A 20,204-nucleotide genomic window follows, 5' to 3' on the forward strand; every position below is an offset into this window, starting at 1 on the left:
TATTGAGATAATCATGCGATTCTTGACTTTAAGTCTGTAGATATGGTGAATTACATTTATTGATTTCCAGATGTTGAACCAACCTTGCATGCCTGGGATAAAACCCACTTGATCATGGTGCACTATCTTTTTAACATATTTTTGTATGCGATTTGCTAAAATTATATTGAGAATTTTTGCATCAATGTTCATTAAGGATATTGGTCTGAAATTTTCCTTCCTCAATGTGTCTCTGTCTGGTTTCGGTATCAGGGTAATAGTGGCTTCACAGAATGAGTTTGGAAGGGTTCCCTCCTCTTATATTTCATGGAATACTTTGAGAAGTATTGGAATGAACTCTTCTTTAAAGGTTTTATAGAACTTGGCTGAGAACCCATCTGGTCCCGGACTTTTCTTTGTTGGTAGGCTTTTGATGACTTCTTCTATTTCATTACTTGAAACTGATCTATTTAAATTGCGTATGTCCTCCTGGTTCAGTTTGGGTAATTCACATGTCTCTAGAAACCTGTTGATGTCTTTGAGATTTTCTATTTTGTTGGAGTATAGATTTTCTTTTTTATTTATTGTATAGATTTTCAAAATATCTTCTAATTATGTTTTGTATTTCAATTGTGTCTGTAGTGATATTATCTTGTTCATTTGAAATTTTAGTAATTTGAATTTTCTCTCTCCTTCTTTTTGTTAGTGTGGTTAAGGGTTTATCAATTTTGTTTATTTTTTCAAAGAACCAAGTATTTATTTTGTCAATTTTTTCAATTGTTTCTTTTGTTTCAATTTCATTGATTTCATTTCTGATTTTAACTATTTCCTGTCTTCTACTACTTTTGGTGTTGCTCTGTTCTTCTTTTTCTAGGGCTTTAAGCTGTGGTGTTAGGTGGTTTATTTGTTGATTTTTTCTTCTTTTATTGAATGTGCTCCATGAAATAAATTTTCCTGTAAGTACTGCTTTCATAGTGTCCCAGAGATTTTGATATGATGTATCTTTGTTCTTATTTATCTCTAAGAATTTATTTTATTTCCCCCCTGATATCTTCTGTTATCCATTCATTATTCAATAGCATATTATTTAATCTCCAGATGTTGGAGTAGTATGTGTTTATTATTCTATCATTTATTTCTAATTTTAATCCATTTTGATCTGATAGAATACAAGGTAGTATCTCTATCTTCTTGTATTTGCTAACAGTAGCTTTGTGGCATAAAATATCGTCTATTTTAGAGAAGGAGCCATATGATGTTGAGAAGAAGGTGTATTCGCTGTTTGTTGGATGGTATATTCTATGTATGTCCATTAAGTCTAAATTATTGATTATGTTATTGAAACGTATGGTTTCTTTGTTCAATTTTTGTTTGGAGGATCTGTCCAGTGGTGAGAGAGTGTGTTGAAGTCACCTAGTATTATTATATTGTGGTCTATTTGATTTCTGGAATTGAGAAGGATTTGTTTGACATACATGGATGAGCTACTGTTTGGGGCATAGATATTTATGATTGTTATGTCTTGCTGATATATGATTCCCTTAAGCAGTATGAAATGTCCTTCTTTATCCCTTCTGACTAGTTTTGGCTTGAAGTCCACATTATCTGAAATGAGGATGGATACTCTGGCTTTTTTGCTGAGTCCATTTGCATGGTTTATGTTTTTTCCCATCCTTTCGCCTTTAGTCTATCTCTTTCTGTGAGATGAGTCTCTTGTAGGCAGCATATTGTTGGATTTTTCTTTTTAATCCAATCTGCCAGTCTATGTCTTTTGATTGATGAGTTCAGGCCATTAACATTCAGGGTTATTATTGAGGTATGATTTGTGTTCCTGGTCATTTGGCTCATTTTTGTTTTTTGACACGACTTGGTTTCTCCTTTCTGTGGCTGTTCCTTTAGGGTAGTTCCTCCCTTTGCTGAATTACATTGTTGTTTTTCATCTCTTCCTCATGGAATATTTTGCTAAGAATGTTCTGTAGTGCTGGCTTTCTTTTTGTAAATCTTTTAGCTTTTTATCATGGAAGGATTTTATTTTGTTGTCAAATACCAAGTTTTGCTGGGTATAAGATTCTTGGTTGGCATCTGTTTTCTTTCAGAACTTGAAAAATGTTGTTCCAGGCCCTTCTAGCTTTTAGGGTCTGGGTTGAAAAATCTGCTGATATCTGTATTGGTTTCCCCCTGAAAGTAATTTGATTCTTTTCTCTCGCAGCCTTTAAAATTCTGTCTTTATTTTGTATGTTAGGTATTTTCATAATAATGTGACTTGGTGTGGGTCTGTTGTAATTTTGTATATTTGGAGTCCTATAAGCCTCTTGTACCTGGTTTTCCACTTCATTCTTCAGATTTGGGAAATTTTCTGATATTATTTCATTGAATACATTGTTCATTCCTTTGGTTTGTTTCTCTAAGCCTTCCCCAATCCCAATAATTCTTAAATTTGGCCTTTTCATTATATCCCATAATTCTTGCAGATTGTGTTCATGATTTCTTACCATCTTCTCTGTTTGGTCAACTTTGTTTTCAAGATTAAATATTTTGTCCTCAATGTCTGAGGTTCTGTCTTCCAGGTGTTCTATCCTATTGGATATGCTTTCTATGGAGTTTTTAATTTGGTTTATTGTTTCCTTCTTTTCAAGGATTTCTGTTTTTTTTTTTTTTTTTCAGTATCTCTGTTTATTGAAATGATCTTTTGCTTTCTGCATTTGCTCTTTTAACTGTTGACTGGTGCAATCATTTAATGGTTGCATTTGCTCTCTCATCTCATCATTTGCTTCTCTGACCATTTTAATTATGTACACTCTGAACTCCCTTTCTGACATTTCTTTTGCCATGTTGTCATTGGATTTTATTTATGTAGCATCTAGGATTGATTGGGACATTTTCTTCCCTTGTTTTCTCATATTACTCAGGTATTTACCCCTCTAGTAGTGAAAATTTGAGATATTGCAGATTTCCTCTATTGACTTATAGTGTCCCTGTAGATTTCCAATAACTCACCTCTTAGCCTTCAGTAGCCTGAAGTCTTGGAGGAACTTGATAATACAGTGCTCCACAAGGAAGCTGCCCCTCTAGGGATGGTGGCCTTCATGTGTGTTATATTCCCTGCTAGTGGTAGAGGCTCCTCCACTTGTTGACTGATGGTCAGCCAAAGGGGTACTAGACTATGGGCTTGGGCATGGCTGGTCTGGGACTGTGTCTCTGGTTCTACAGCCCTGGTGGGAAAGCCTTACCCGGTGGGAAGACTCACCTGGTAGGGAAGTCTCACTGGGCAGCTCTCCTCCGAGAAGGTCCCTTTGGTCCATAACTACTGCCTGGGCTGGGCAGCCCTCCTCTGAGGTATTCCCTGGGGCCCGGACCTACCTCCTGGGCCAGGGAGCCATGCCCTATGAGTGAGTCTTTCTCTTGGCAACCCTCCTCTGCGGCATTCCCTGGGGTCTGGAACTACCGCCTGGGCTAGGGAAGCTCTCCCTGCGAGTGAGTCTCTTGCTTGGCAGCACTCCTGTGAGAAGCTGCCTACAGTCCCATTGCGCCACCTGGGCCTGGGAGTCTTGCTCTGTGACAAAGTCTGCTGGGTGGCCCTCCTCTGAGCAGCTGCCCATGGTCTGCTCTGGTCCTTCTGCCTGGACCTGGGAGCCTTGCTGGGCAACTCCACCCAACAAAGTTCCCTGCGTTCCAGGACCACTGCCCCGGCTGGGGAGCCTCGCCCAGTGGGAGAGATCCACCCAGTGGCTCTGAGTTGGTCCTGAGTCTCTCAAAACCTCCTCTTCTTGAATTCTGAGTCCTGGAGCGACATGAAATGCAGTCATCCTCTAGTCCACCATCTTTAAAACCCCCTGATTATTTTTTATTAGTTGTTCTTTTTAGTTATACATGACAGTAGAGTGTATTTTGACATATTTATACAAACATGTAGTACATCTTATTCTAATTAGGATCCCAGTCTTTGTGGTTGTACATGATGTGGAGATTCACTGTGGTGTATTCATATTTGTACATAACGAAGTTAAGTCAGATTCATTCCACTGTATTTCCTATGACTGTTCCCCTTCCTTAAGTTTCATTCCTGTGTCTAATCTATAGAACTTCTATTCTTATCCACCCTCCATGTTGTGTTAGCATCCACATATCAGAGAGAACATTCAACATTTGGTTTATTGGGATTGAATTATTGAGCTTAGCATAGTCGTCTCCAGATCCATTCATTTCTGACAAATGTCAAAAAGTCATCCTTTTATTTGAGTAATATTTCATTGTGTTCCACATATTCTTTTTCCATTCATCTGCTGAAGGGCACCTAGGTTGGCTACATAGCTCAGTTATTGTGAATTTTGCTGTTATAAAAATTGATGTAAGTGTGTCACTGTTGTATGCTGATTTTAAGTCCTTTGCATAGATACCGAGAAGTGGGATAACAGGGTCAAATGGTGGTTCCATTCCAAGTTTTCAGAGGATCCTCCATACTGCTTTTCAGAGTAGTTGCACCATTTTGCAACCACAATGTATTAGTGAACCTTTTACCCCACATCTTTGCCAAGATTTATTGTTGCTTGTATTCTTGATTATTGCCATTCTGACTGGAGTAAGATGGAATCTCAGTGTAGTTTTAATTTGCATTTTTCTGATTGCTAGAGATGTTGAACATTTTTTTCATTTATTTGTTGACCATTTGTTTTTCTTCTTCTGTGAAGTGTTTGTTCTGTTCCTTTACCCTTTTCCTTATTGGGGTAATTGGGGTGTTTTCCTGTTTTGGGAGTTCTTTATACATCCTAGAGATTAATGCTCTATCTGAGGTGCAGGTGGCAAAGATTTTCTACCATTCTAATAGGCACTCTCTTCATGTTCTTGATTGTTTCCTTTTCTGTGAATAAGCTTTTTTAGTTTACTTGTTGTACTTTAGGAATCTTGTTGAGGAAGTTAGTTTCTAAGGTGACATGATGAAGATTTGGGTCTATTTTTCTAGTAGGTATAGGGTTTCTGGTCTAATGACTAGGTCTTTGATCCACTTTGAGTTGAGCTTTGTGCAGAGTGAGAGTGGTTAAATTTCAATCTGCTATGAAAAATTTTAAGTGTATATGTAGATTTGGAGGAATTTACTTTTGGATGCTTAAGAAAAATAATTTTTCCTTTCCTTCTTACTCTTAGTATCTCTGTTGGAGGCAGCAATGTTATCAGGTAAAAATTGCATTTCTAGGGAGATGCCTAATGATGATCACACATTTCTAATCATTTTGGGAAAATGTTTTCTTTCCTGATATATGTATGGACTCTTCATCTTACTTCCAAATCTTTTCTGTGGTCTTGGTAACAGTCATGATGGCTGGAATTGCAGCTGCCTTCTTGTACTTGATGAGGGAAACCAGAAAACATTTCCCTTCTACCAGTTTCAGACTATTAGCTCTCAATTTATTGTCATATCAGCAGAAAATAAATCTCAATTTTTGTCTACCCTGTGGTTACTTGTATTTTCTTTTGTATAAAGTTGAACACAAACCCTAAATTTGAATTAGAGGAACCAGAGTATTAGAGCAGAAAACACAAAGAACTGAGGGTCTGAGAATCTGAACTGCTTTTCAGTTTGGCCACTTGCCAGCTTGAGAATTGGGACTGGACTTTAAAACTTCTATACCTTAGTTTCTTCATCTCAACTTGGGACCTGCAACCTATAGTTCACCTCCTAAGGCTGTATAGGTATGAACTGAGTTAATGAACAGCTTCTGTAGACAGAGGTTAAAATTGTAAGACAAATTTTCATAGAAGAAAGTTTGGAAGTGCTCTCCAAAATATCATATATCCAGAAGAATCCATTTAAAGGTGGAGTCAGGCTATTTCTGACCCAGTCCATTTGTTTTATGCACTGCCAGCAATATCATTGTAGCGGAAAACATATTTCATGGTGTGTTGGGTGGTTGGAGTAGCACTCAGATGCACGTACACTAATTCCAGGTCAGCAAGAAAGATCCAAAGCACCCCTGACAAGACCCAAACTGACCCCTTTTAACTCTTGAGTGAAATGTTATTTTACTCACCCAAGAAATCACTGAAAATGAAACTAAATCTCAAAGAGGAATCAAAATGCCAGAAAAAGGATAACTCTCTCTGGGGCAGTGCTCTGAACTTCTAGTTTGTTGTTACTATTTTTTTTTTAAATAAGTATTCAGAGCATGAGGTGTGTTTTCCATCTCCCTCTAACCTCAATATTATTGTACATTCTAAAACACTTCTTAATTTGTCCTTTTCTGATATTTTTTTCTCCCTTTTCTGGGTGTGGATTATATAGGGGGGATTTCTAAGAACTCTGGTATATCTTTGACATAAAGTAAGCTAAATGGGAAGGGGTTGGAGCAGAAGGGACTTCTGTTTCCAAGGAGCAGAGATGTATGTGAATGATTCAGGAATGGAGGAAGAGAGAGGTAGTTATGTGTGGTGGCCAGAAACCAATGCAGGGGAGCAGAATGAGAAGCTGGCTCTCCTGAGTTCCAGGCTTTTCTCTGCCTCTCTCCTCTTAAGAGTTTCCATTCATGTTCTTTATGAAATAATTCTCTTTACAATAATATACAAAAATATTGCACCCAGAGCTTCATGACGGTGACTCTGAACCTCTTCAGTAAGTTAATCATTATCATTGTCTATGCCACATTTTTAAGAAGTCAGCTAAATGTATTTATTCTCACTTTCTCATTCCTCGAAGAATGACTTCTCTAAACTCTGTTTGAATTCTTCTTTACTCTACCTTAAATTACTATGTAGTCTATGAGGTTTCAAAATCCTCACAAAAAATGTGTCTTCTGAAACCCAAGTCACAGTCTTTAAATGAAATATTTATTTATGCCCCTCAGCTAAGCTCAAAGTCAAATTTTCTCTTCATATTCATTCTGTAATGGATTCTCATTTGTACAGTTATGTTCTTCGCTTACTGTCATTGCATCACCTATTGCTTTTGATTTCCCTCAAGTTTCAGTCAAAGCTTCATGTTGTGTAAGGAATGAGAACCTGGAGACTCAGAGTCTTGATGGTCCCCTTGATTCAGTTGCCATATGCTAGTCTTTCCTGTCTGTCTTGGCAGGCTGCACCTTTCTCAGAATCACTCATGTCCTGTGACTTGGGAGTATGACTTCCATCGGTCTCTCTAGGGAATGAGCTGCCCTTTGGTCTTCATATCTGTTTGTTTACCAATTTTTCAGGGTATTTCTTTTGTTAAATAGTCAGGAGGAAGCACTGAACCATATAGCATTTGTGTCCATTCTTTGGTGACTGTGGTCAGTGAGGTTTCCAAGGATGTTCAGAACATTAGTCATGACCAGCCTCTTTCAGGTTGCTAAAGCATAGAAATAGCAGGAATTATTTCGTGTAATAGAACAAACAACAACAAAGAACTTCACACAACCAGTTAGAAGACTGTTTAAGGAAGTAAGAACAAACTTTTCAAATGAGATGATTCAGGTAAGCTTCATACATTCACAAAGTTTTGGGGAAAATAAGCCTGGAATTGACATTTATTTTCTGATATGACATTAGTATTTGGTCAGTCCTATACTCCCTCTTATGTTCTAAAAAGTAACCTAAATATCCAAGGCATGAAAAAATTGGAAATCCTTATGTTTGTAAGGCTACAGAGGCAAATACTGAGCACTACAAAACAATAACAATGAATCCACGTTTTATGTATGTATATATATTTGTTATGTATATATGTATATGTTTAAATCTATTGTCATTTACTTAAAATAATTTAAAAAATGTATGTAAGAACTGAGGTTAATTGCGCTGACTAACTCTGAAGCAAACTTTTGGGAGGTTATTTAGCTATTCAGTCTTCAGGTATCTACAAAGAACATTTCTCATCATCTGATATCCAGACAAACAGACTTGTTAAGTATCCTTATGACTTCCCCCAGCTCACACTTTCTACAGTATACATTTCTTATGGTTTGGATATGTGGTATCCCCCAAAAGCTCATATGTGGGACATTATAAAAACATTCAGTGTCACCACTGAATTATTACAATGAATTATTACATTATGAGAGGTGTAACCCAATTGGTGGTTTGGATAGGTGGTAACTCTAGGTGGGTCCTCTATGACTAGAGGAAATAAATCACTGGGAGTATGCCGTCAGGGTATCTATTTTGTCCCTGGTAAGGGGAGCTCCCTCTCTGCTTCCTGGCTATCCTCTCCTAGGTTGCTTTCCTCCACCATGCCTTGCTGCAGATGTTTTACCTCACTTCAGACCCATGGAGTCAACAGACCATAACTGAACCTCTGAAACCATGAGCTAAAATAAATTATCCCTTCTCTAATTTGTGCTTGTAAGATCTTTTGGTCACAAAAATACAAAGCTGCATAAAAGAATATTCTTTCAGTGATTCCTTTTTTTTATAGCAAGAGATAACATAAGGTTAATGTGGTCTTACACTATACTATTTAGGGTGAAAAAAGTGTCATAGAAAAGCCTTTGGAATAAACTTTAATATCTTAATTTAGGACGTCTAAATGGAAAGCCAATTTTTTTTTTTTTTGTGATGCAATTTTGCCATTAAGTTAAACATGTGTAGTGAGACTCTTCTTGGTGCTCCCATTGTTAGTTGGGCTGACTTTCTTCCTTGCTTCTGGTCACTGACTGATCTTCTACTAGATTAACACAAAAATCCCAATGGCAAGGAATTGCAGCAGCCAGAAATTAAATATTTCTTAAATATACAAGTGGTTTCCAAGGGAAGCAAAGGTGTATAATGCATCAATTATTGAGACATGTATAGAAATTTCATTTTAAGTGTTACATGTGCTGTACAAGACAGTTATAAGCAATTCTTCCAATTATTCATGCAATCTACATAAATTGCTATTTACCCAGAAGGGGCTGATATAAAGGTTGAAACTAGGTTTGTCTTTGGGAATTCACATTTGGGAAAATAATTAGCTTGTATACGGGAGGGTGAAAAAGAACAATGAAAGATTAATGGTGATTTAAAGACTGACTTACAAAAGAAGATCTCTGAACCCATTATCTCTACTTCTAAATTTTCAACTAAGGAGACAACTCAAAAGGAGGAAATTATTCTCTTTATAAGTATTATCATACAGTATGGCTTTTAACAGTAAAAGTTTGAGAACAACTTATTTACTTAAAGAGGGGATGAGAGAGAAGCGGATGGAGACATAGCAGCCACTAAAATGGAAAAATATGGATACTAAATAGCAGTGGAACATGCACAGTAAAATATTTCATCTCTTTCCTCATTGAAAATATCTAAAATTCATATGTGATTTTGTATAAGGATGGAGACAAAGTGAAAAACTTGAAAACATTAAATTTGTCTTACTAGTGGAGTTTTAAATATATATATTTGAAAATTTTGGCACTCTTGCTATATCTTAGTGTGGTAACTGAATTAAAGGAATGTGTGAAATTAAAATTTTAGAAATGGCTTGAGATGAGGAGGAATATGATCAGAAGTTACAGAACAAGAGACACCTGAGAACAAGAGACAAAATTACATGTTCAAAGTTGAAAATGAAGAAGACAAGCTTCCATTTCAAAAATTGGATGCTTAGGTGAGAGTCCTTCACTTGTCTCTGTGCTTCATGAGAATCCCAAGACTGTGACTGGGTTTTTGCCAAAGCTTGTTGTCCTCTTTGTCATGGCAAAACTTCCCTGTGAAGATTATCACCATCTTTGTTTCCACCCAAAGCTGCAGAAGGTTGCTGGAGGAAGCTCACTGAATTGGGGAGAAGTGACAACTGGTGATCACACCATTCAAATGCAATGGGGTCATTGGTATGGCTTATTATCTCTGCAGACTCTCTAGTTCTTTTCAATCATGACTATTGTAACTATTTTCCCTTTCCAGTAAAATGAGAGGTGTATACTTTTGAGAAGTGTGGTATGGTCAGCAGGAGATGGTTTTGTGGTCAGACAGAACTGAGCTCAGATTCTGGTTCTTATCCTATTCTTCTTTAATGCTATTCTGAGATTAAACACAGTACCTGCTAAACAAAAGGGGTCCAGTAAATGGTATTACTATCAAAATACTGCAAGATATCAGTGGAACTAAAATTGCTGGCAGGGACAGAAAATGGTTGTTGGATAAGACATCCAAGAATTGAATGGATATGCAGTCACATGTAGGAGATCAAAGGTAGTGCAAACTTATCAAGTTTGAGTGGGTAACAGAGTAATAGTCTTTCCATGAAACAAACACACAAAATACAAAGTTGATTTGAGAAGAGGTAGTAGTAAATTTCGTTCTTTTATCCATTAATTCTCTTTTACTTTCCTTGTTTCTTGGAACAAGATGTTTATCTTCCTGTGCTAGTTAGTTTTCTGTAACTATGACAGAATACATGAGATAAATAACTTGTAAGTGGGGAAAGATTTATTTTGGGTCAGTTTTCAAGATCTTAGTCCACAGTTGATTGGGTCTGTGATTTTTGGCCTGTAGTGAAGCAGCATATCATGTTGGGAGCATGCGATGGAGGAAACTGTGTACCTCATGGTGTCTGGGAAGTAAAGAAGAGACAGGAGGAATCAGAATCCTTAAAATCCCCTTTAAGGGCACATTCCCAATGATTTAATTTCCTCTATTTCCTACCTCCTAAGGGTTCCACCATCTCCCAATAGCAACACAGGCTGAGGACCAAGTCCTCAACACATAGGCCTTTGGGGGACACTTATTCAAACCAGATTTATTCCCTTGAAGCATTTACTTCTTGATCTGAGTTACTGATATCTCTTCCTCTTTCAGATCTTCTTTCTCTCTCGACAGTCTTTCATTCTACCTTTTGAGCTGATGAGCCCAGACCTGCTTTCATTCATGTGCAAGGTCTCTGTATTAAGGAAACCAGACATGTCTCTCTGGTGCTAGTTACCATAGTTGCTTTTTCATTGTAAGTTTTCTAGGAAGACCTTTAAAACAAATACTCCATCACATCTTCATTAATTGGTCACAAATTCACTTCCTGCATCTGATGTCTACTATCATAACCAATCTAAAAATGTCTCATCTCTAAGTTTCACACATGACTTCCTTTTCACTACTTGGTAAATCTCCATGATATGGAACATGTTTTAGACCATCTTCTTAGATCTTTTCCCTAAGTGTCACTTCATATTCCTCTAGATTTTCTCTATTCTCTTTACCTTAGTGAAATCTTCTCCAAGAGTTATGTGGTTAGGAGGAGATGCTAGAGTTAAGGACATTCTGACCTAGAAAATTGAACTTCTCTAACCTAGAGTTCTCTCATTTAGAATATGGGATTAACAATCATGTATGTATATGTGTTGAGTATTAAACAATCTTAAGCAAAGAAAGATTACTAAAAGTGTTATTTGCTCTGCTGTGATTATGTTTTCTTTTATTATATTTTAGGAAGACTCTAGAATTTTCCACTAGGAATTGGGAGCACTACTCTACCATCTAACCATTTTGCCTGTTCTTCAAAGGGGCTGAAGTTAATCGATCAATTATGATAATATCTCTTAGGCAATATTTGCAATGTTATCTGGAAGAACTATGGTGGGATGAGTAATATCTAAAAATGTATAATTAACTCTCCTTTGCTTAAAGATTTTGGTCACTTGTTCTTTTTTGTCATCTATCCCATTAGAATAGACAGAAGTTTGTCCCTCTATATGCCAAATAAGAAAAAGGAATACATGGGCACATTGATCCCCTCCCCTTTTATGGAGTCTAAAATGCCCACCCTAGAGGAAATAAGAAAATAAGCTAAGCCCCTCTCCAGGTTAGAATGAATACCTGTTTGGTTCCAGAAAAACTTAATTCTAAGCCATTGTTAAAACTGTTTTGATGAGTCGGAAAACAGATGGTTCACAAGAGCAGGAAAAGCATGCTGGAGGCAATAGTGACATTCAGATTTTACTTAGAATTGTATTTGTTTAAAAAAATTAATGTACCTTATTTTTATTTTTAACAGTAATAATTATACATACTTGTGGAGTAGAATACAATATTTTAATTCATATATGCAACATGTACTGATTAAATTGGAGTAGCTAACTTTTCTATCTCCCTATCATTTCATTACATTTGAATCTTTGAATATCTCTCTTCTAATCTTCAAGAAATATATTATTACTATAAATTATAGTCATTCCCCTATTAGTGTTGCTTTTGAGAGGTAAAGGAAGCTGGTGAAAGAAGTTGAAACTTATAATAAGTTTTGTTGCTTTGCAGTTCTGTTAGTCACCTGACAAGAAATACCCAGAGAAGGATAAGTTTATTTTCACTTCATGGTTTAAGAGGTTTCATTCCATGGTCTGCCAACTCCACTGCTCTGAACCCAAGGAGAGGCAGAAGGTTATGGCAGGAGGGTCTGGTGGAAGAAAGCTGCTCAGCTAATGTCAGCCAGGAAGTGGAGGCGATGGGGACAGACATAGTCCAAGAACATGCCCACAATGACCTATATCCTCCAGCCATGCCCCACCTACCTATGGTTATCACCCAGTAGTCCATTCATCTATCAAATGGATTAATCCACTGATGACATCAGAGACCTAATCATTGCCTAAATCACCCACCTCTGAATTTTGCTATGTTGGGAATTATGCTTTCAGAACACCAGCTTTGGTGGGGGGGGGGGGGCTCTTCATATTCAAACCATAAGAGAAGTATTTATCTCATTGAAATAAAAATATTTAAACATTACTGGGGCTTGATAAAATGAATGTTCCTAAACAGGCACACTCGCACGTGTATCCACAAAGGCTTCATATACTTTCAAATATCTTCAAACATCACCTTATTAAAGCATCTTCCCCAAACTTTTCACTGGAAAGGATAGAGGTTTATCTAGAAATAATCTCTATCCAACAGTGATGATGTTGCACATTTCTCTTTAATGTCTCACTGTCTTTATGGACCCAGCATTTTTCATTCCCTCCCTGATTCCAGGTGAATCAACTCTGTAGGGAAAGCTACTAGTTTTTCAGCTCTCCAGCCTTGAAAACCCATGGTCACCATGTACTCATTTTTCCTCCTCTAAAACCTAAACAGTATCTGTTGCCAAGTCCTCTTGACTTTATCTTGAAATTCTGTCACCCACCTTCTTCATGTTCTTTCCTCTGTCTTTAACTTAATTCAGATCCTTTTGTATCACTTCATAGCTAGAGAACAATGAAAGCTTCCTAACTCTCTCCCCTTGCCAATTCATCTTGCAGAAGTAATTGCACTAAGAGATTGCTTTTCATCATCTTTGCCCTTTCAAAGATCCTATCTCTTCAGAATAAAGACCAAATTGACAACAGAATCTTCCACCTAGTGATTCCAGACTGCCATTACACACTCGCATCTCTCACGACACTGATGCATAAACTCGGTCTTCCACTCAAACTGATGCCTACCCTTGCCCTGTGCCTTTGTGCAGTCTACACATCACAACTTCCCCCCTTGCCTCTGCATTTTATCTAATTCAGATGTTGTCCTCCTTTCTGTGCATTTTTCCTAATCAATTAGTGAGAATTTTTATTTTCCCATAAATTTTTTTTTTTTTTTTTTTTTTTTTTTTGTGCTTAACCTCAACAGTTTGTGGAATTTTCCAGTCAGTTTTATTTTCACCATATGATCTTTAACTTCCTTGAGGATAAGGCCTACATTACATCCTTCTGAGGGCCTGGCACAGGGAACTGCATGTGACTTTTAGAGAGATTTAAATTGTTAGTTAATTAAAAAAAAGTGACTAAAAATTTAAGGTAAATTGATAACTCCCCACATCAAGAAGGGCCAAGTTTAGAATACAAATAATAAAATATTCCTTAACCAGGCAGGGTCTTGCCTATGCCAGTATTATTCTGGGCAGCTCTGCATAGTGGGATTACTATTTACCTGAGGTATTAGAGCTGAAGGCATTGATATGAACTAAAGAGGGTTCATGAAATGGATGCATCCTAGGAAATTTATCTTATATAATCCAGGAGTACCAAAGTTCTTAACTGTAAATGGAAAGTGCCATATAAATGACAAATTCTGCATAGCAATTACTACTAAATTGTCAAGAGGCATTTTTGGTGCACAAAATGCATCCTATATTATATTTTTCTGTCCTAAAAATTGTATTCTTCATAGGAAATGTTTCAGCTATTATAGAAAAAAAAAATGGACTGTTCCTCAAAATCTAAACCTAGAATTGCTATAGGAACCAGCAATTTCACTCCTAGATATATGCCCAAAACATCTGAAAATAGTGACTCATATTTACAAATATGTCCATAGCATAACTATTTACAAGAGATAAAAGTCGGAAACAAATGTCCATCAATGGATGAATGGACATACCAATTGTGATATATTTATTCAGTGAGATATTATTCAATTTTAAAATCGATTAAGTACTGATAAATGCTGAAATGTCAATGAATCTCTAAAAGAGTATTTTGTGAAAGAAGTCAGGCATAAAAGTTCACATATTGTAGGTTTCAATTTATATGAAACATCTAGAGTAGGCAAATCTGTAAAGGAAGGAAGCAGATTGTTGATTCTCAGGGTTTCGGTAAAAAGAGGACAAGGAGTAACTTCTTAATATTTGCAGGGCTTCCTTTTGCCTTCATAAGAACATTTGGAGAATAAAGTGGTGGTTGTCTAACACTCTGAATATAAAAATCGTTCTTGAATTATTAACATTTAATTAAATATTTTTATATCATGTAAATATAAAAATATTCTCATCACTATTCAACGTGTTCAATATATTCATTGCTTTTCTAATATGGTCCCAGCATCACACTGTAAGAGAAAAAGTAAAACAGTTTCTTTATCACAAATGATTTTATAAGTATTTAGGAAGTAGTTCATAGTCAATGCATTTTAATAATAATATGAACCAGATGACAATAAGATGGTAGTATAATTACTATCTTAAAAGAGTATGACTATTTTGCTTCCTGTCCTGGTTTTGTAAATAGATTTTTGACCCTAGGCAAGTCACTTGATGTCCCTTAGCTTATAGAAAGAGGAAATTAGTTGTGACAGTCTATAATTTCTATCAGGTTATAAAAAGATTGAGATATTTTAAACATGTTATTTAGCAGAAATAATACATATTATGGGAAGCAAATACCTGAATGGCAGTAGTTCCGAAGAAATACTTCAGAGGAAAGCTGGGGGCATAGGGAACTCTCATCATCTTTGAAGACAGCTGGAAGGGTTACTATTATCAAATGATACATGCACAGAGAACTTCAAAATATCTTTAATATTTAACGAATATGAGAAAGTCCATTTTCTGTGAGAAATGAAATATTTTCTTAAGTTACAGGTAAGTCATTTGCAGATTATGTTCTATCCAAATCATCTGAAGGCCTACTCTTCATTATAACTGAGAACCAACCATGTACAAATTCTAGATAGCTATAATAAAATCATTAACATCCCAATGGAAAATACATTGTATTTTTTTTTCTCATTCTGATAGCTAAATCTCAAACATTTACATTGAATTTCTCAGTTGTGGCTTTTATCAGAATATATCCACTGACAATTTTGATTTAATGAACTGAAGTTGGGATGAATAAGGTTTAGTTATGAAAACATGGATTAATTTTTCATTTTCATTGTACATTAACCTCAAATCTACTGTATAATTCTCAATATGAATCACACAAAACAAAACAAACTGCCCCCTTGAACAATAATCACACTAATGTATTAAATAGAAATTTTCTCAGCATGCTTAGAGTAAATTAACTATCTTTCAGGAGAGTGAAATGCCCAGTGGAATGCTCCCAGGTTGCTGTATGATCTTGTGTTTCTTGTGTTCCCCATTTCCAGAAATGGAGAGCCTGGACTTTCTTCTCTCATGTTCTTTTATGACATGAAAATACTCTGAAAGGTACTCTCCTTCTTGACATTTCATCTGGTATGTAAATTAACAAACTGCAAATCTGCCTGCTGAGAGGGTTTTACAGCCCTCCATTGTTTATACATGTCATGATGGATGAGTTTCTTCTTTGTTTGATTCCTTTTTTATTTGCAAAACTCCCCACCTTCTATTGAAGTGTCCTGGCCTTCTCCTGTCTCCAGCTGGAGCGGGTGGGGTGTGAAAGGTAGGAAGTAGACTGAGCAAGTTTTTTTTTTCCCCCTGGAGAGCCATTTCCCATTGGAACAGCATCAAGAACTCTCATTTGAATGAACAAAAAAGGGGAAATATTACTTTGGAGTTTGGAAAGGTTGAACTTCCATGGGTGTGGAACTTGGAAGGCCTGTGATTATCTGTGGCCATGTTCACAATAATCCTCTTCCTCCCTCTTCCACCAGACATCCCCTTCACATACATATTCACAAGTAATGCAAACAGGAAGAGAGGGGTCCCCCACTGGCTGCCCTATTCTTTGCCTTTAGCTTCTTGGATGCTGTAACAGCCAGGCATACCTACCAGAAAGGCAAACAAAGAATTTTTTTGTCCATTTTCACAACTTTCTGTGGCAGAAAATTTGGGAATGGGAGCAAGTACAGTTAAAAAAAAAAAAAAAACTGTTTATGAATAATGGAACATTTCAAATCCATCTGGTTTCTGAGACATTTTTTAGTTTCTCACTACAGCCAATTATATAGCATGCTTGAGTGAGAACTGGTTCTATCCTGAGGCTCATTCTGCTCTCCAATTTCTACATTGATAGTTGCTACTGACCTCAGAGGTTAGTAGCCATATGGTAGTCCAATATGGTACTTCATACTCTACTTGTTATACAGTAGGTGATACTGTGGTGATAAATCCACATTGTAGTAGGCACCATGAAAGGGGGACCTGGGACAGGGAAGCTAGAGGGCCTTCCTGGGATTTGGCAGTGTGCAGTGGTTTCTCTTTTTATTTTAAGAATGCAGGGGAATTATTCCATAGTTTTTATTTTTGCTGCTTATGTATGTGCAGTGTATCTCTGCATAAATGATAACAGATCTTAAGTAAGATAGTGAAAAAATGTTTTCATTTTGGGAAAAGGCATTTCCTTCATTCCAGTCTTCAAATGGCTTCCTTTATTTTACTTTTAGTTATGGAATATTTCAATTTATAGATGTGTATATATATATATATTCAATTTCTATATTTCAACACAGAATTTATACATATTTCAAATTTTATATTTTAATACATAAAAAAAGGAAATATAAAAAAAAGGAAAGATAATACTATATTGAACCTCTGTATTTGTCAGTATGTATCTTCAAAAGATAAGACCATGACAACCAATAAATGCAGTGTCCAAAATCTTATAGTTTTAAATCAGTCATTAAATATTCAGTTTTCTGATAAATAACAACTTTGTATTTATCTACCAAATAAGCAATTTTCTAGTCATCCTCAGCCTCTCTGGATGGTTTACTAACAACAATTATTATGATTATTCATTTTTTACAGATGACAAACTATGGTTTGGAAAATTACAAACATGGTCCTCAAAATTTTATGGCAGGCAAACAGCAGAGTGGAGCTCAGCTCTAAATTTCTGTCACTCAAGTTTGTTGCACCAAACTGTTTCAGAGTTCTTTGGAAATGGTCTTAGCCTTGGAGAAGCAGAGCCAGTGCAGATGGGGCCAACATATACCCTGAAATTTAAGCAAACTTTTATGTTTGTAGAACTAGAAATTCCTGGCAAATATAAATATGGATTTACTATGTATGATGACTTACATGCTTATTCTCTACTCCAGGAAACTAGGTTTTGCATTTTTTTTCCATCAATGACAGTGAATGGACTAGTCTGGCTGTTTCATTTGTTTGTCTGTTTTAGTCCCCTACTCTTTTTCCTTCCTGATTACCACTAAATTGTGAATTCTTGAAGGCAGAGTCATTTTAAATATTAGTATACCCCTCCAGGATCCAACACTGTATGTTATGTGCAGAAGGTCTAAATAAATACTTCATAACTGAAACTATATAGATAAGGCCACTTCTAACTATTGCAAACTATTTTAGGTACCATATATCCAAAATTTCATTTTGAATAGCATGAAATAAATGATCTAATATACAGAATGCTCCCCAAAATAACTGAACAAAATGGTAAAATTGTTACAGAATTTCTAATTCCATAGACCAAACCCAGTCCAATGAACAATGGTGTGTTGGAGAATTTTGGATTTTCTGCATGTCTGTGCTCTCTGATCATGTCAGAGATCATCATGATTTGCTTTATTTAATTATGAGTTCTACCCTGGTGGGTTCAGTTGGAGAATCCCTCACGGTTTTATGTAGTTATAGATTTTCATTTCTTCATTTGTTACTAAATTTTAAGCATAAGGTTATTATTCTGCAATTTTATGTATCATTGAACAATTTTTTAATTTTTTGTATCAAAATATTTATGTTCTCTAATTTATAGATTAATATTCAGTATAATGTCTTTTGTATTTATTGGATGCCAGATACCTTACCTGTGCAGTTATGATTTCTCTTTTTGGTCAAAGGAGCTTATACTATTTTGTTTTAATTTTGAAATTAAGGAAACCAAGATCTACCAAGTTTGCTGATAGCTAGACACAGTGACATGCACCTGTAATCTCAATGGCTTAGGAGGTTGAGGCAGGAGATTCACAGCCAGTCTCAGCAAAACGCAAGGTACTAAGCAACTCAGTGAGATCCTGTCTCTCAAAAAAAAAAAAAAAATACAGGTCTAGGGATGTGGCTCTGTGATTAAGTACCCTGAGTTCAATCCCTGGTACCCTTCCCCACATCCCCCAAAAAGATTGATGGTCTCACACCTCTTTCTCTCAGGTCCTAATGTAGACATTTTCCACCAAGAAAGTTCTCTTTTCTGACTTCTCCAATAGAGTATATTCATCAGTGTCAGGATGTGAGGCAACTATGTACTCTAATTTTAGAAGGTGAATTCAATCTTAAGAAGAATGATTAGTTTAACCAATTGAGAACCTTCTGTACTGTGATACTATGTGTGTAGTTCTTGGTGCAGTGTCTGGCACAAAAGAACTCTCATGAATGGCAGGTGAGTATAGTGCTGTGTAGATGTTTATTCCCCTTCTTTTCTTTAGCGATGGGCAAAGGGAACTTCACTGGAAAGGGTAGTTCCTTCTTCAGCTTTTTAGAGCAAGTCTGTCTAGGGATCATCTGCTTGCAGAGGGATTTGCTATTCCTTTGTATGTATGAACTTTAGCTCAATCTTTCAATGAGGTAGCCTTCCTAAATTTAATTCATTTAACAGGCAAACACTCCAATAATAGAAACATTTGTTAAGATTTTTCCTGCTTGGTTTTTGTGGAAATTGGTAGGGAGGGGGAGAAAAATAAAGAGGAACAAATAGCTCTGGGCAAAACCAGGCATCCAAGAACAGATGGTGTGTGAGTTTCTACCACTGAGCATAGCTGACAAACCGTAACAGTGACCTGCTCTGATACATAAGTACCAGGACTTTAGTGAGTGAGAATCCCCAACAAAGCCAACAATTTCCTCCATGACCTTGACCTTGCTTTGGAATAGCAAACACAGAATATACCTTTACTGATAGCACAATGGGATAACAGTAATAATATAAAAATCCTTTTCAATAAAAATACTATAGCACATATTTGGTCCCATTATGCCACAGAGAAGGAGTAAAAATTGACAAAATTTAAGCAGACCTGAAACTACCCAGAGTGTCCAGGCATTACTCTTATTTTTAGGAGGATATTTGCAAATCGGGGAAAATGGGAAGTCACTATGACCTATGGATTTAACCTTCATCTTTTATGTACTATTTTTCTCTCTTCCCATTACAAGTGTAATGTGTAAGAAAAAAAATCAAAGAAACCACTTAATTTGACTGTTCTTTTCTAAATCAGTGGCGTAATTATTTTTTCCCCAGCATCTGAATTTGGAAAACTCAAGTTCATCTATTTTCCCATAAGTTATATTCTATGCTTCATTTTCATTTTGTCTTTTAGTCCTTTGCTCTTTCTTTAACAGTCTTAAATTTGTGCCTCTCTGTTTTCCTCATTGCCAATCACACTTTTAATTTATATCCACCTCATTTCAAACCTGGAATGGTGTGACAGTCTCCCATCTGGTCTCTGTCTTGTATGTTATGATTGCACCCTGTAGCATGACAACACTTTAAGAAATTTCTCTTTCTGGACTCCATGTCGGCCTTACTGGATCGATATCAATAACTTCCATAGATAATGAGTCATTATCTTTCTCTATTACATAATATATTCAATTTTTTTTTGCTGTATCATTTCTGTATGTGTTCATCTGGCTAAGAATTTTAGTGGGTCAGTGT

General features: G+C 36.2%; 1 long non-coding RNA gene across 1 annotated transcript; it reads left to right on the forward strand.

Annotated features, from left to right (window-relative positions):
* The first annotated feature begins 7,136 nt into the window (after positions 1-7,136).
* Positions 7,137-18,079, forward strand: LOC306653442. The gene is made up of 3 exons (XR_013761721.1): positions 7,137-7,419; positions 9,400-9,532; positions 17,345-18,079. It is a non-coding gene; the product is annotated as an uncharacterized lncRNA (long non-coding RNA).
* The last annotated feature ends 2,125 nt before the right edge of the window (positions 18,080-20,204 follow it).

This window comes from Sciurus vulgaris (genome assembly GCF_902686455.1).
Source record: "Sciurus vulgaris genome assembly, chromosome: 2".
Lineage (NCBI taxonomy): Eukaryota > Metazoa > Chordata > Mammalia > Rodentia > Sciuridae > Sciurus > Sciurus vulgaris.